Source organism: Sphaeramia orbicularis, chromosome 1 (genome assembly GCF_902148855.1).
Source record: "Sphaeramia orbicularis chromosome 1, fSphaOr1.1, whole genome shotgun sequence".
NCBI lineage: Eukaryota > Metazoa > Chordata > Actinopteri > Kurtiformes > Apogonidae > Sphaeramia > Sphaeramia orbicularis.
Window position 1 is genome coordinate 20,944,599 of NC_043957.1, and position 15,252 is coordinate 20,959,850.

Here is a 15,252-nt window from a genome sequence, read left to right on the forward strand (position 1 = left end):
ATTCCAGTCACTATTGGTATCCTTCTCATCCAGTGTCACTGCTGCGAAGAAGGCTTACTATAATAACAAAATTCATTCTGCCACCGACACCAAGAAACTATTCTCAACCTTTAAAACACTACTCAACCCTCCACCTCCACCGCCCACTACTAATCTGACAGCAGACAATTTTGCTTCATTTTTCACAAATAAAGTGTCTACTATCAGCAGTCAGTTCACTGATCCACCCATAGACTGCACGCCTCCTTCTTCAACATCATCATCATCACACACTGCTTCCTCTCCCCAGACTATGGCTACTACTAACTCAACTGATAAAAGCCCAACTGCGTCATTCCCCTCATTTACTCCCCTCACAGAGAACGAGGTGTCTAAACTCCTTTCCTCTAGCCGTCCTACAACATGCCTGTTGGACCCTATTCCATCCAACCTCTTACAGTCTGTAGCCCCTACTATCACAGCACCAATCACACATGTGATTAATGCTTCACTGACTTCAGGAACATTTCCTACAGTATTTAAACAAGCGCAGGTAACACCACTACTCAAAAAACCTTCCCTCACCCCCACTCAAGTGGAGAATTATCGACCAGTCTCACTCCTCCCATACCTTTCTAAGATCATCGAAAGGGCGGTCTTCAAACAGGTCACAGAATTCCTCTCCCAAAATAACCTCCTTGACATCAACCAATCTGGCTTCAAAATCGGCCACTCCACTGAAACGGCTCTGTTGTCTGTGACAGAAGCCTTGAAAGAGGCTAGAGCAGCAGCCAAGTCTTCAGTACTCATTCTACTGGACTTATCAGCAGCATTTGACACTGTCAATCATGATATCCTGTTATCCATACTCTGGAACATGGGCATCACAGGCCACGCACACTCCTGGTTTCAATCTTACCTTACTGGTCGGTCCTTCAGTGTGTCCTGGCTAGGGCACACATCAGCAGTTCACCGCCTCACCACGGGGGTCCCCCAAGGCTCTGTGTTGGGCCCCCTCCTTTTTGCCATATACACCACCTCACTCGGTCAGATCATCCACTCACACGGCTTCTCATATCATTGCTATGCTGATGATACCCAGCTCTATCTGTCATTCCCACCTGATGACTCCACAGTCTCAGTGCGGATCTCAGATTGTCTCTCTGACATATCTGCATGGATGAAAGCCCATCACCTTCAGCTGAACCTGTCCAAAACTGAACTGCTGGTCTTCCCAGCTAAGCCAACCATACAGCAGGACATCTCCATCACTTTTGACTCCATACCTCTGGCTCCTACCAGTGTAGTACGTAACTTGGGAGTCATGATTGATAATCAGTTGACCTTCACGGATCACGTTGCCTCTGTCACCCGATCATGCCGTTTCACTCTGTTCAACCTAAGAAAGATCAGGCCATACCTAACCGAACAGGCCACCCAGCTCCTGGTGCAGACTATGGTTATCTCCCGTCTTGACTACTGCAATGCTCTTCTAACGGGCCTCCCAGCTTGTGTTCTCAAACCACTACAGATGGTCCAGAATGCAGCAGCGCGTCTGGTCTTCAATCAGCCTAAAAGGGCACATGTCACCCCCTTACTCATTGAGTTACACTGGCTACCCATAGCTGCCCGCATAAAATTCAAATCTTTAATCCTAGCCTACAAAATTCTCCGTGGGTCTGCTCCTGTCTACTTAGGTGCACTAATAAAAGCTTATGTCGCCCCACGACCACTCCGCTCGTCTGGGGAACGTAGTCTGGTGGTCCCCAGACCTTGTACAAGACAGTCCAGGCTCTTTTCATGGGTCGTTCCACGTTGGTGGAACGCTCTACCAAGTGCTACAAGAACAGAGTCATCCCTGCCTATCTTCAAGAAGCTCCTGAAGACCCAGCTCTTCCGAGAGCACCTCCTGTCCTAGCACTTTCAAACATTCCATTTTAAATATTCTAATAAGGTTTTTCCCAGGACAACCACAGATTCTTTCACGATTATCTCTGGACCTGCTGCGGTGGTCCGGCCTCTTCCCTGCCCTCATCATCACCACTCACTTATCCTCAACCGCCTCCATGTGTCTCCCCCTACTCCCCCCTTCTCCCCCTCTCCCCCAGTCCCTATCTCTATCGCTCTCTCTTTTTCCCCTTCTCTACTCTCTCTCTTTAACCCCAACTGGTCAAGGCAGACGGCCATCCTCCAGGAGTCTGGGTCTGCTCGAGGTTTCTGCCTGTTAAAGGGAAGTTTTTCCTCGCCACTGTCACCAGTCACAAGTGTTTGCTCCAGGAGGATTCTGTTGGGTTTCTGTAGAATTGACTTAGAGTCTGGTTTTGACCAACTCTATATATAAAATGTCAAGAGATAACTTTTTTGTGATCTGGCGCTATATAAATAAAATTTGATTGATTGAGTGATTTAATTGGTTTTCCCCTGTAAGTCGCTTTGGAAAAAAGCGTCTGCCAAATGCGTAAACATAAACATAAACATAAGAAATTGCCAATTATTTCCCCGAGGATAGTGAAACCATGACCCGCCCTCCTCTGCCTCTGATTGGCTAGTACTAGTACAGTGGCCTTCACTGATTAGGTTGGTTAACTTTAGGCATGAGGACTGATGAGCCAATCAGAGGCAGAGTAGGGTGGGTCATGCTGAGGGAAATATTGCTAACTAGCGCTGGCCACGTCTGGATCCTGATTGGACACATCAGGTGCCAGTGCCACCCCAGTTGATTGACAGGTCACTGCACATCTCGTTGAAAGATGCACAATTATTGGAAATGTGAATGAGAAAGGCAGAATAAATGTCTTTCAAGTGAGTGGCACGTATCATGAGAACCTACTTTCACAGAATACATAATTCTGAGGTAAGCTTTAAGGTGGTTTCCAAATGAGTCATTTGAAATTCATGCAGCTACTTGTGTGACCAGTAATACCTACAAACTGCTCCTGATCAAGTCATGATAATTTTATAATAGTGAGCAAATACTACTGACAGATTTTGGGTAAATTAAATAGAGTAGTCTTACATGTCACTGTTTCTAAAATGTGTTTTTCTGGACTGCTTAAAAAAAGGCAAAAATTGAGGGTATACTCACTTCTCCAGGGACCACTATACCACTGGGTACAATGTTAAGCAATGTTAGCTTAGGTTTACTGATCTACCATGTAAGTCAGCTTGCATTTAGCATTAGCTCATCCATGACCCCTCAGTCCGTCACAATGCCAACTATTCTGTCACTTCTGGTTCCAAAAGTTTGATATGGCTGTGGCCAAAATGCAAAAAACTGGTTTCAAAATAGTCCAGACTCCAATGGGTGACACCATCATTTGTCTGTCCACTAATTACATACAATCAATGAAGCTTCTGAAAGCATCTGTCTCTTGCGAGCCAAGTTGGCAACCCAGCAAAATGATCACACAAAGTTAAAGAATAATTAAAACAATCCTTATGCACTACCAGTGAAAATGGGAAAGTCCAGGACACACACTGAAGCTTAAAATGAGAGCACGGCCTCATATCATCATCTCTCCAAATGTTTAAGGACAACATCATATTTCAACAGTATCATGAGAAAAATGACTGATATTTCCAATCTAAGCCTCTCCAGTTTATTTAATACATGTATTAATTTAATATAACAGTGCAAAAATCAATGAAATATCTAGAAAAACAATAAAATGTTAAGAAGAATAAAATTCATAAAACATAGTGCAAACAAGACAAAAAGATACACTCGGCAATAATTCACAGTGTTAAACGAAAACAAGTCAATACCCCCCAAAAAAACCCTCCTTTCTGAAAAAGGCACTTTATTGAGAAAATGTTTGTTCAGAGAAAAAAGATAAACTAAACAAATACTAATACACTGTTACACTATGATATGCTGTGAAATTTTCATAAAATACATGTGTGTGTACATTTTCAGTATATTTTTTAAGATATTTATTTTTCTCCTTATGTAGTATTTTTATATTTTTGTATTTGTAATTTTATAAAAATTCTTTTATGTAGAACACTACTGCTCTTTTATGTTTGAGCAGCTGGTGATGTCACATATTAAAGACAACACGGACCCCACTGCAGACCCTCACCAGTACACCTACAGGGGATATCTCTCCACATCTGACACCACTGCCTCTGTTACTCACCAGACCCTCACCTGGAGAACAGAGGCTCTTACATGAGGATGCTGTTCTTGGATTTCTCCTTGGCCTTCAATTCTATGATCCCATAGACCCTCATCAACAAACTGCTAACACTGGGTCTTAGCCCTTCCATATGCAACTGGGTCCTGGATTTCCTGACTAACAGACCCCAGTCAGTCAGAATCCCTAACCTCACATCCTCCACCATCACCCTAAACACCGGCTCCCTCCATGGATGTTATTTAAGTCCCCTGTTGTTCTCACTCTTGACATATGACTGCTCTCCCAGGCACCCGAGCTCTCATACTGTCAAGTTTCCAGACGACACAACTATGGTGGGACTGGTCTCTGATCACAGCAAGGAGGACTACAGACAGGAAGTGAAGCTTCTCCAAGGTTAGTCCAGAAACAACAACCACTGCCTCAACACTCAGAAGACAAAGGAGATGACTGTTGACTATAGTACCACTAAGAGCCTACTCTTCATTGGAGGTGTGGCTGTCGAAGTGGCTTCTGATTTCAGATACCTGGGAGTCCACATCACAGATTGTCTCACCTGGAACAAGAACACTTCCTGTCTTGTAAAGAAGGACCACCAATGCCTCTTCCTCCTCCAGAGACCGAAGCAGGTTGGACTGTACAGGTCTGTCCTAACAGCCTTCCACTGGGCTGTGGTGGAAAGTATCCTTACCTCCTGCATCACTGTGGTGTGGCAGCTGCTCAGCTGCAGACAGAGAGGCCCTACAAAGAGTTGTGAAGTCTGCACAGAAGACCATCAACAGCAGCCTTAAGTTTTCATGTTCACGTTTATCCTTTTTGTTTAATAAATCACCTTTACTCCTTCAGCACCGTGCGTTTCAATCCGTTCATTCTCTGTCATGACAGAATCTTTCCATTGCTGGAAGCCAATACAGCAAAAAGTTAATTCTCATCAGCACTGTACAATGTAAATTTGACAAATAAAGTTTGTTTATGTCTGTTTGTAGCTTATCGGCCGATAGGCCATGAGCTATTGTGAAGGTGCTGTGTCTGGCGTCGTCTTTGTTAGTAATTTCACCAAACATATTCTCTGATGAAACCAGTAGTTGGATTCTTTGTAAATTTTATATGTAGCTTCCTCGGGACAATGTCTTGTAAGAAGGAAGAAATTTTGATTTTAGATTTTTGAATTTTTGATGGATTTTTGAAATATTAAAAATTTGCCTTTACATATAATTGGCCATATGTTGATGGTTTACAACGTGGAAATGGTTACAGATATCAGTATAGTTACTATTGAGCACTGATAGGAAGTCACATATGGACTTTCATTTAATTAGTTGAGGTCTCCTCCAGTGAAAGTACCACCCACTTCTATTGGCAGATTGATCTCCTGCATCAAAACCACAAGACTCAAACATAGTGGCAGAATCTGACAACCTGGCAAATTCAACTGGTTATTGATTCTTACAATGGATTAGATTTGTATAGCACTTTTCTATTAACACATACTCAAAGCATGTACAGTGGATCCATTATTCATTCACTCACATATTCTCACTCTTGTGGTGGTAAACTACGTTTGTAGCCACAGCTGCCCTGGAGCAGGCTGACGGAAGCATGGCTGTTAATACACACCAACGGCCCCTTGGACCACCACCAAACATTCACACACATTCATACACCAGTGTGAGTGGCAGTACTGGAGGCAAGGTGGGTGAAGTGTCTTGCCCAAGGACACAACAGCACATAACTAGGGCAGACCGGGATTCAAACTGCCAACCCTTTGGTTATTGGACGACCTGCTCTACCTGAGACATGGCTGCCCGATTTTTGATAGAACATGCCAGTGAGATAGAGGGACATTTTTTACAAAAAGCACTCTGCAAGAAAACAAGATATTTGACATTTTCTTAAAAAATTTTGAATAGATGGTTTTGTTCTTCTACCATCGAAGTGTGTTTTTCAATGAGATTTAAAGACAGACAGTGAAGAGGCCTGATCTCTAACGGCCACATGTTCCAAAGTTTGAGACATACAACCATTAAAGCCCAGTGCCCACTGAGCTCCCACCTCATTTGTGTATTTGTGTTTGTCTTTTCAGGTGCAGTACCATTTCCGTTCCCGCAGTGTGTTGCTTCAGCGCAGCTTGAGTGGAGCGGGATACAACAACACCTTCCCCTACAGCTGGGGGGGCTCCTCTGACATTGACCTCATGGCCGATGAAATGGGCCTCTGGGCCGTCTACACCTCCATCCCCAACGCAGGAAACATAATGGTACAATATGCACGTCACTTATAGCGCTCCTTCTCATAAATGCAACAAAAAAGGTTTTATGATTAATGATGTAAAATGGAGACACTTTTTCAACCAGCTGATTTATTTCTTCCACTTACACATTCTGCTGTCAGCAGGTTTGCTGAAGTCGAAAACACCTACGGTTTTTAAAAACCCATTAAAGCTGACAGAGACTGACGCTTTGAATAATGTAATCTATCATGATGAAAAGCATACATTTTCCCAGATATGACTTTAATATACAATATGCAGCTAATTTTCTGTCATACAATACACTTGTCACACACCTCTACCTACAAGAGCAGGTGGAAAGGAAGCCAACTTGCAAGCAAGTTTGATCGACAAGTCAATGAAATACAACTCAGTGGGAAGCACTTTAATCTAAGAGTTTCTAAGGAAAAGCAACCTCTCTCAATTTAAAAAAACAAAACAGTGTGAATGAGTGCCCAAATCAACAAGCTCAGGAGTGAACATCAGAACAAGTTTCTGATAAATGTCATCTTTACACGGGATCATTAGCATGAGGAGTTGTTTTATACCGTGTGCCAAAACCTGTCAGATAAGTTGTTCACAGGCACATCACAGAACAGATGTGCTTCTGTTTTAATCAGTTGAGCTTTCTACAACAGCCCCATATCAGCTATCATGGTGAAGGGAGGTGTGGACTTTTAGGTTGAAGGACCATTTTAGCTATGTGTGTTTTATACACACAATTGCACTGACTGTGTGTTGACCTCTGAGCCATTCACTGCAAAATATGGATTTCAAGAAAGGAAAAAAGCTTTAATATTTCATGTTAAGGAAATGTAACAGTTAAGTTAATAAACACTGTCCAGGAAAAAACACCTGTCTGGTAGGTAATTCAGATCCTTCCACTGGATAAATACTGCAGTGATTAATATGTTTCAGCTGCAGTAAGTTCTTGAACCATTTTACTGATGCAGTGAGGAGCCTCTCATTTCTTAAACAACCATCAGTTTGAGAGCATAAAGATGTTTCAATGGAAAAAGTCATGAGGTCTGATGAGTCCAGACTGACCCTGTTCCAGAGTGATGAAGTGATTACCCATCATGCCTAGTGCCTACAGTACAATCCTGTGCTGTCCAAAAAAAGGAGGTCAGCTGAATATACTGAATGACCTGGTCTGAACATCAGTGGGATGACACAAGTCGCTTTTCCATTGACCCTCAAATTGCGCAAATAAAACTGGTGCATAAAAATTTACCTAATGGAAAAATGACAATTTCGCCAAAAGTCTCATTTTTACAATTAAAAGTTTTTGCACTGGCAAGAGGTGGTTTTTTGGACGTAGCGCAAATGGTATATCATGCAAAACTGCGATGGAAAGAGATTTTTTTACAGCTAGAGTCAGGTGAATTAAAAAAACGGATGTTGACGTACGTTACAACAAGAGAAGAAGAAGAAGAAACATGTCGCGTTATGTGTGGACACACCAGGAAACCCAATCATTTTTTTTAATTTAGTACGAGATAGAGGGGTAATATATAATAATAATGAATATATCTGTAAATCAACACCATATTTACGTTCGTCGTTGTGTTTATGGAATGACTTCTCATGTCATCTCACGATAATGAATACACAAATCGCATTTGTGAGTTAATGGAAAACCGACATTACGCACTTCTGTTTTTTCGACATTTAGTAAATATCAGTAAAGTTTTGCACAGATGTCCAATGGAAAAGCGACTACAGACATATTCCAACATCACAACAGGATTCATCAGGGTAAAAGGTTGATGGAGCATCAGACATCATTTACACGCATGGCTTGGACACCACAGAGTCCAGGCTTGAACCCCATTGAGAATCTTTGGGATGTGACTGAGAAGACTTTACAACAGTGGTCTGAGTCTCCCATCATTCATACAAGATCTTGGCAAATGATTAATGCGACTATGGACTGAAATAAAAGTTGGGAGATTCTGTATGGGTGTTGCATGACATGAATAATGCCATAGCAATGTCCCATAATCAAAGCTAAAGATGGTCCAATCACATTTCATAAATGTAATGTTTTTTGGCTGGGCAGTTTATATAAGTATTAACATATAAAAGGGATATACCTTTCTCAACAATAGTTACATTTCAGCTCAGAACACTGTATAGATCATATATTCAACATGTCCGTGTTGTCCTGGTTTTCAGTCTTGTTCCAAATCCGCTGTTTCTGTGTCTGTACTTTTGAGTAAAATGAGTTACCTTCCTGTCACAGAAAATGATGCCAGGATGAGAGGATGGCTCTGTTAGTCCAGGAGGTCTGAGGGTAAACACTGGAAAATTGTAAAATCACAAATATACAGAAATCCAAACAGATCGTTTCTTGGCTAGTTATCCGAAAATTAGTTTTGTACTGTTCCCCGGTACGTGAGAATTTTATAATATTATTCTCAGAAGGCCCAGACATGTTTTATAAAGCAAAAAAGAAATAAAAATAACTTATATTAACAATATGTCCCCTTTAGACACTGGTTTACGTAATATCCCAGCAGAGGAACATGGTTATTTTTCTTATTTTAAAGTGGGTCACTTCTACAACTATTCACTTTAAGAGTAGTTGTAGTTGTCCTAATTAACTGTTTTTGTCGCTTGTAATAAGCACAACTTTATTTTTAGTTTTAAGGTCCATTTTGGTCTGTCAGTGGTTAGGCTTTTATTCTAATTTTCCAGCCAAGCACTTATCCCACTGGCAGATTGTTTTGTGTGAGACAAGTTGCTTTTGAGAATGTTTGGCTTCTTTCTAGTGGAGCTCCACAATACAAGGCGAGTCTGTGATGTGTGATAACACTGGCTCTGTTCAGACCTGGCACTATGATGTGTTTTTCATGATGTAATCAGAAGTTGACAGCTCTAAAGCCACATTGGTGACGCATTGCAAATGTGTCCTAGGCCACACTGAAGGAATACTCTACAGACATCCTCTACGTAAGCTACAGTACATCATGTCATATTATCATGTTGAAAGATATTTGAAATTCTTCATTTGCCTACAGAGACATAAATGTTCCATATGTGTAGTGATGCCTGAACACACCAGAACAAAGCTCTGCCACTTTTTTACTCCCACTGAGGGAATATAATACAGTTCAAACAAACCAGATGGAGCCCAAAGGGTACTGGACTGTACCTGTTGAAGACCCAGTCTACATTATAGTAAACAGCATGACCGAGAGCCAATAAAAACCTAATGGAAAGGCTGAAGTTATCATATCAATGTTTAAAGTGTACCAAACTGAGGAACAGGCCGGTGGCCTTTAAGACACACACTGAAATGAATTTACAGTGGAACATTACAAAGCTAGTGTTAAACCTGACAGTTTGTGTTGCATAAACAAAAGGCTGCATGAAATGAATCCTTGCCCGATGGCTTAGGCTGTTAGATGAGCCTGTTCATCTGCATATAGAGCCAAGAAGTGAGATCTGATCAGAAGTGATGACTGGAGACACATTCTGGAGCTGTGATCTAATCATGCAAACACATGATAATCCTAGGTTTATACAGGTCTGTTCAATGCCAGCTATGAATGGGAATAAATAGTAAACACAATTGCAATGTGAGACAGGTTTACATCTAACAGCTAAAGCAAACTTTAACCAAATTAACTGAAAACCAGCAAAAGGAATGTGAAAATTAAAATGGTTCATCATTAATGGTGTGACTGTTAAAAGGAATAATTCATACAATGACATAACACATGGGGCACCCGTGGCCTAGATGGCTGGAGTCGCCAGAGAGTTGACTTATGACCGATGGGTCAACGGTTCAATTCCCTGGAGTGGTGGAGATTTGTTGGCTGATGTGCCCTTGAGCAAGGCACTTAACCTCCCATTTGCTCTCTGGGCACCTGATATGGCAGGCCCACTGCTCCTAGTATGCAGTGTATGATGCATGCATGCATGATCTAGTGATGGGTTAAAGGCAGAGGACAAATTTCAGTGTGGTGCATGTTTACAGGTGTGAACCTACTGACAAAATACAGATTCTTCTTCACCTGAACGGTTGATTCAGGAGCCGATAGATAAGAAGACAGTGAACTTACAGACAAATGATGCCCCCCGAACTGAACCAAACCACTGGTCTGAAACACATCCTGTTGTTTCAGACTCTTACAGTCTCGTCTGTCAAAGCCTTTGCCTAACATTTCTTTCTGGAGCTCATCATACATGATGGGGTTTTATTGCTGTTTTCAATCTAATATGGTATTTATATTTGTGCAATGGTTTTATATGTAGCATTGATATTCCAAAGTCAATAGGAGGGGGAAAGTTGCATCCAAAAACACACTCACGGCTATTAAAGCTACCACTGAATTAACGCTACACCTCCACAACCTGACGAAGCCTAAAGCTCTGCATGTGGTATTACACTCCATCAGTCAAAATAAGTGTCTTATAATCCCCATGTGCTGCATCAGCTGATAGTTTACATTATAGCTCTGTTAGCTTAACTCTGTGTTTAGACTGAAAACAGCCACAGTAAAACCACAAATCACCTACTTTTTTCTGTATGGTTTGTGTAGTCAGTAGCTGCACTAACATCTGTTTGGAATCGAACAAACACGGTCAGAACTGTCACAGTTTAGTCTGAACTGTGGATCAAAAAACAGCAACTTAGCAAAGATAATAACATCCCATTATAACTTAATACCTTCATAAACCTCAGAATCAAACTCAACCATGTAGAAGAAACGCTGACATTTCAGCATCAAACTCCATTCTTTTCATTTACACCTGTGTCCAGCGGAGAAAATAATGGCTTCTATTTTTATCACTACTTCAGAGCTCTATCATATGTAATTTTTTGCCATTTTTAATGATTTGACAGTAGAACTACTTCAAATATCACCTTGAATCAGAAATAAAAGCCAAATCAACTGCTTAAAAATTATGCATCTCTCCTTTCTGCCTGTAAAAAACTGAGGTAATCTGTGCACCATGGTATAATTCACAACCTGCCGACACATCTCTAATGTAGGAAGTGACTGTGAATGAAAAACAAAAAACCGAGGAAGTTATTTAAAAACAATATCCTTCTCACATTTAGTAGCGAACATCACATATTCTGTTCATGATAATCAATTACACTTTTTGTGAATGCAGCTTTCATAAAACCCTTAATTAACATTTAGAGTTGCCATGGTAAAATGTGGTGTTAAAATTTGATGATCTGTAAATCTACATCTGTACAGACAGGTACCGTGTTAATACAATCCAGCGTCCATCTTATTGAACACTGAAATAAAATAAAAATGACAGTTTTCAAAAATACTGGAATAAACAATGTAATTAAGCAGAGCATAATAAGGTTCTAAGCTTTTTCAGCTTATATAAGGAGAAGTTATCGATTTTTATTCACTCACAATATAATGGTGGGTGATTTTTTTTAAAAATGTAAGTGCTGGCGTTGTCCCTTTTGCTATTTTCTGTGCTTTCCATCTGTCATTCCGTTTGTTATCATGTAATTGTTGCAGCAGCACTTGAAAACCAAGTCACTTTTTTCCCCCTAAACTACTCATAATCTACTCAACTCCACTGTTAATGAGCAAACTAGAAACTGAGCTCTCATTACTAACAAGTGAGGTCCCGGGGCATATGACAGCCTCTAGTGGCTCTTGTTTTGCATAATTTTGCATTGTATCATCATTAAGACTGATTTCAGCGTAAATGGACTGAACAATAACACACTGAAAAGCAATCACTTGGTGTATCAATCAGTGCATATCACACACCACAAGTGCAACAGAAAAAAAGTGGAATTGTGATGTTTTGCATTCTGTTGCTGACGTTGAAAACTGATCTACACATTGGAGTGAGGTTAATGTTCATTGTTTTAATAATGATGTGGGGTTCAGTTACACTGCTTCTCCACCAATGGTAATGGCTACCATTACATTCTATGGTCTATTACAGAACAAGTTTTAAAATGAAACTTATAAAATACTCATTAGTGTTCTTCAGTGTATACCAAAAATGTGAGGGAAAAAAAAAAAAATTGATGCAGCACAGCTTGCAAAAACAAAATTTGTATCAAAATGTTTGGCCATGACTGCATCAATAGTAACCCCAAAGCAATATTAAAGATGCAAAATGCGGAGCGCAGATGTGTCAACCCAGAAACATCGTGGTGTCAGTATGTATGTATGTCATATTGCAATGAAGCACACCAAGTCAAGCTAGGAGGAAATCTCTCAAATGAGAACTTTCATCTTCCACCAATGGATGGATGGATGGATGGATGGATGGATGGATGGATGGATGGATGGATGGATAGATAGATAGATAGATAGATAGATAGATAGATAGATAGATAGATAGATAGATAGATAGATAGATAGAGAGAGAGAGAGAGAGAGAGAGAGAGAGAGAGAGAGAGAGAGAGAGAGAGAGAGAGAGAGAGATGGATAAAAAAGATAAGATAAATATGTACTTTATTTTTCCCAAACTGGGAAATTACAGTATAGCAGCAGCATGGCACACATTCAATTACAATATAATATAATATCATAGCAAGCATGAGTAAAGACAAACATAACATAACAGCAAACACTATACACTGTACTCTATAAATTAGGAGTATAAATACATCTGGGTAGAATCTGGATGAAAACTGTACTGTGCTGAAAAATAAGTGTAAAGTGCTGAAATAGAACTGTCAGCACAGTTTGTATGTGTGTTTACTATTACGTCTCTCTTTAATAAGACACCAGTTATTGTCTAACATACTGATCTGTGTAGTTTATTCACCTTTACCTGAACTGGACAGCACAAATAAAAGACTGACAAATAAAACACACAGTGTGAAGATGTGAAACATCTCATGAATACCTTATTCAGTATCACAGTAATCCATAAAGATCTGGTTTGGCAGATGCAGATTTATTTTTTGTTTAATGCAAATGTTTTTTATGACTTGTAACTTTACTTATCTACTTCATCCATTTCTTCTGCTCTGTCATCACATGCGAAGTGGTAGAATGACAACTCTGTGTGTTTGATGGACTCAGACTCACAGTACTGCAGCAGATTGAGGACAGAGGAATAAACAGGTTTGGACCCGACTGTAGGAGGTGACGTCATGACTTAACAGGCAGATACCTGCAGTGGAATGTAGTGCAAAACGGAGCCATTAGTGGAAAAGCAGGGTAATGTTTGACACATACAGCTGCTAGGAATGGCCTACTTTTTGCTTTTATACCACAGTGCATTTTAGAACCCGTGTAGTAAAAGTTGAAACTGTAATTATACTTTTTCTTTGTCTTTTTTTTTTCTTCTGGAATTAAGAGTAACTGCTCCTGTTTGTTTCCAGGTGAGCCGTCTGGACCCTCGTTCTCTTGATGTGCTCCAGAGCTGGGACACTGGATTTCCTAAACGCAGTGCAGGTGAGGCCTTCATGATCTGCGGGACCCTCTACGTCACCAACTCTCACCTCGCTGGAGCTAAGGTCCACTTCGCCTACCACACTAACACCTCCACATATGAGTACACCGACATCCCCTTCCACAACCAGTACTCCCACATCAGCATGATGGACTACAACCCCGAGAAAGAGCGTTATACACCTGGAACAACGGCCACCAGGTCATCTACAACGTCACACTGTTCCATGTCATTCGGAGTGATGGCTAGATCGACATGTAGCTGATATAAAAGAAGCTGTAGGATGGTAAAGAGTTGTTCAGTTTATGCCACACATACACATGCACATCCACCCAATGGTCATTCACGTCAGAAGGAACATAAATTTTGTCTGTGTTTGAATGACTTCTAGACTGTGGGAGCTCACTGAGCTCATAACGAGACACAATACACGTTGTCAAGCACGGGTCTAAAGGTCACAGACAAGAGTATTCATCACGGCCGAGTCAAAAATGAATTGCCTCAGCAAAAGGGACGCTGATAGAAAGAAGGAAGTCAGACAGCGTGAGCTCATACATATTCTGTTGCGTTTCATTCCACTCGTGTCTCTAAAGTGATTTTTGGAAGTTGAGGGCAAATTGTCAAAAAAAAAAAAAAATGCAGCCCGTGAACTGAATTTCAACACAAGCGGACGCCGGCCCTGATGGAGATTTGTTTTGCAGGTTTGTGATGTAATCGTGGAAGTATTCAGTCAGCATGGTTGTTCATTCAATAAAACTTATTGTCAAACTTCTCCACGACTCCTTTGTCTTTTCTGTTTCAGAGCCCAGAATGCAGAGAGGTGACTGTACATCTGCATGTATGTGTGGACAAATACAGAGGTGTGTGGAAAATGAACATACAGTGAATCAGCTAAGCTTATTAGGGTTTAAGTCATGAAGCTATTGAATTATATTAGGTTTGCACTTATTATTGTTTGGTTTCTGCCACAGCTCAATTTACCACAGATTAATTTACAATGAGCTGGAATGAGCCAAATTAAAGGTTTAAGGTTAATTCACTTCATTATCCCCACAGGGAAATTCAGCGTCTGAGTTTATGCTAATACGCACAACACTTAGCATTTGCATTAGTGATTAGCATTAGCACTTAGCCAATTAGGAGCAGTGAGCTGCCACTGAAGGCACTCGGGGACCAATTCCAGATCCACATTAGTACCTTGGTCAAGGCTACTTACAGAAGAATGCACCTATGTGTACTTGTTTTTAATGGCAGGGAAACTGGAGAAACTGAAGAAAAACCATGGTGGTGTTTTATTTAAGATAATTTGGAAAGGCTGATCCCCCACACATAGAATCTGATTAACTCAACATTTGACGTATGTTTAGCTGAATGTGCTCTACAAATAAAGTCTGTCGTGGCTATTTGTCCACAAACTAAATTACAAATGAAAAAACTGATTACTTTGGTGTCAAAGGGTTG

General features: G+C 40.7%; 1 pseudogene; it reads left to right on the top strand.

The window, feature by feature from the left end:
- Positions 1 to 14,562, top strand: part of LOC115427541 (noelin-2-like) — a 100,738-nt pseudogene extending 86,176 nt beyond the window's left edge.
- Positions 14,563 to 15,252: the final 690 nt, after the last annotated feature.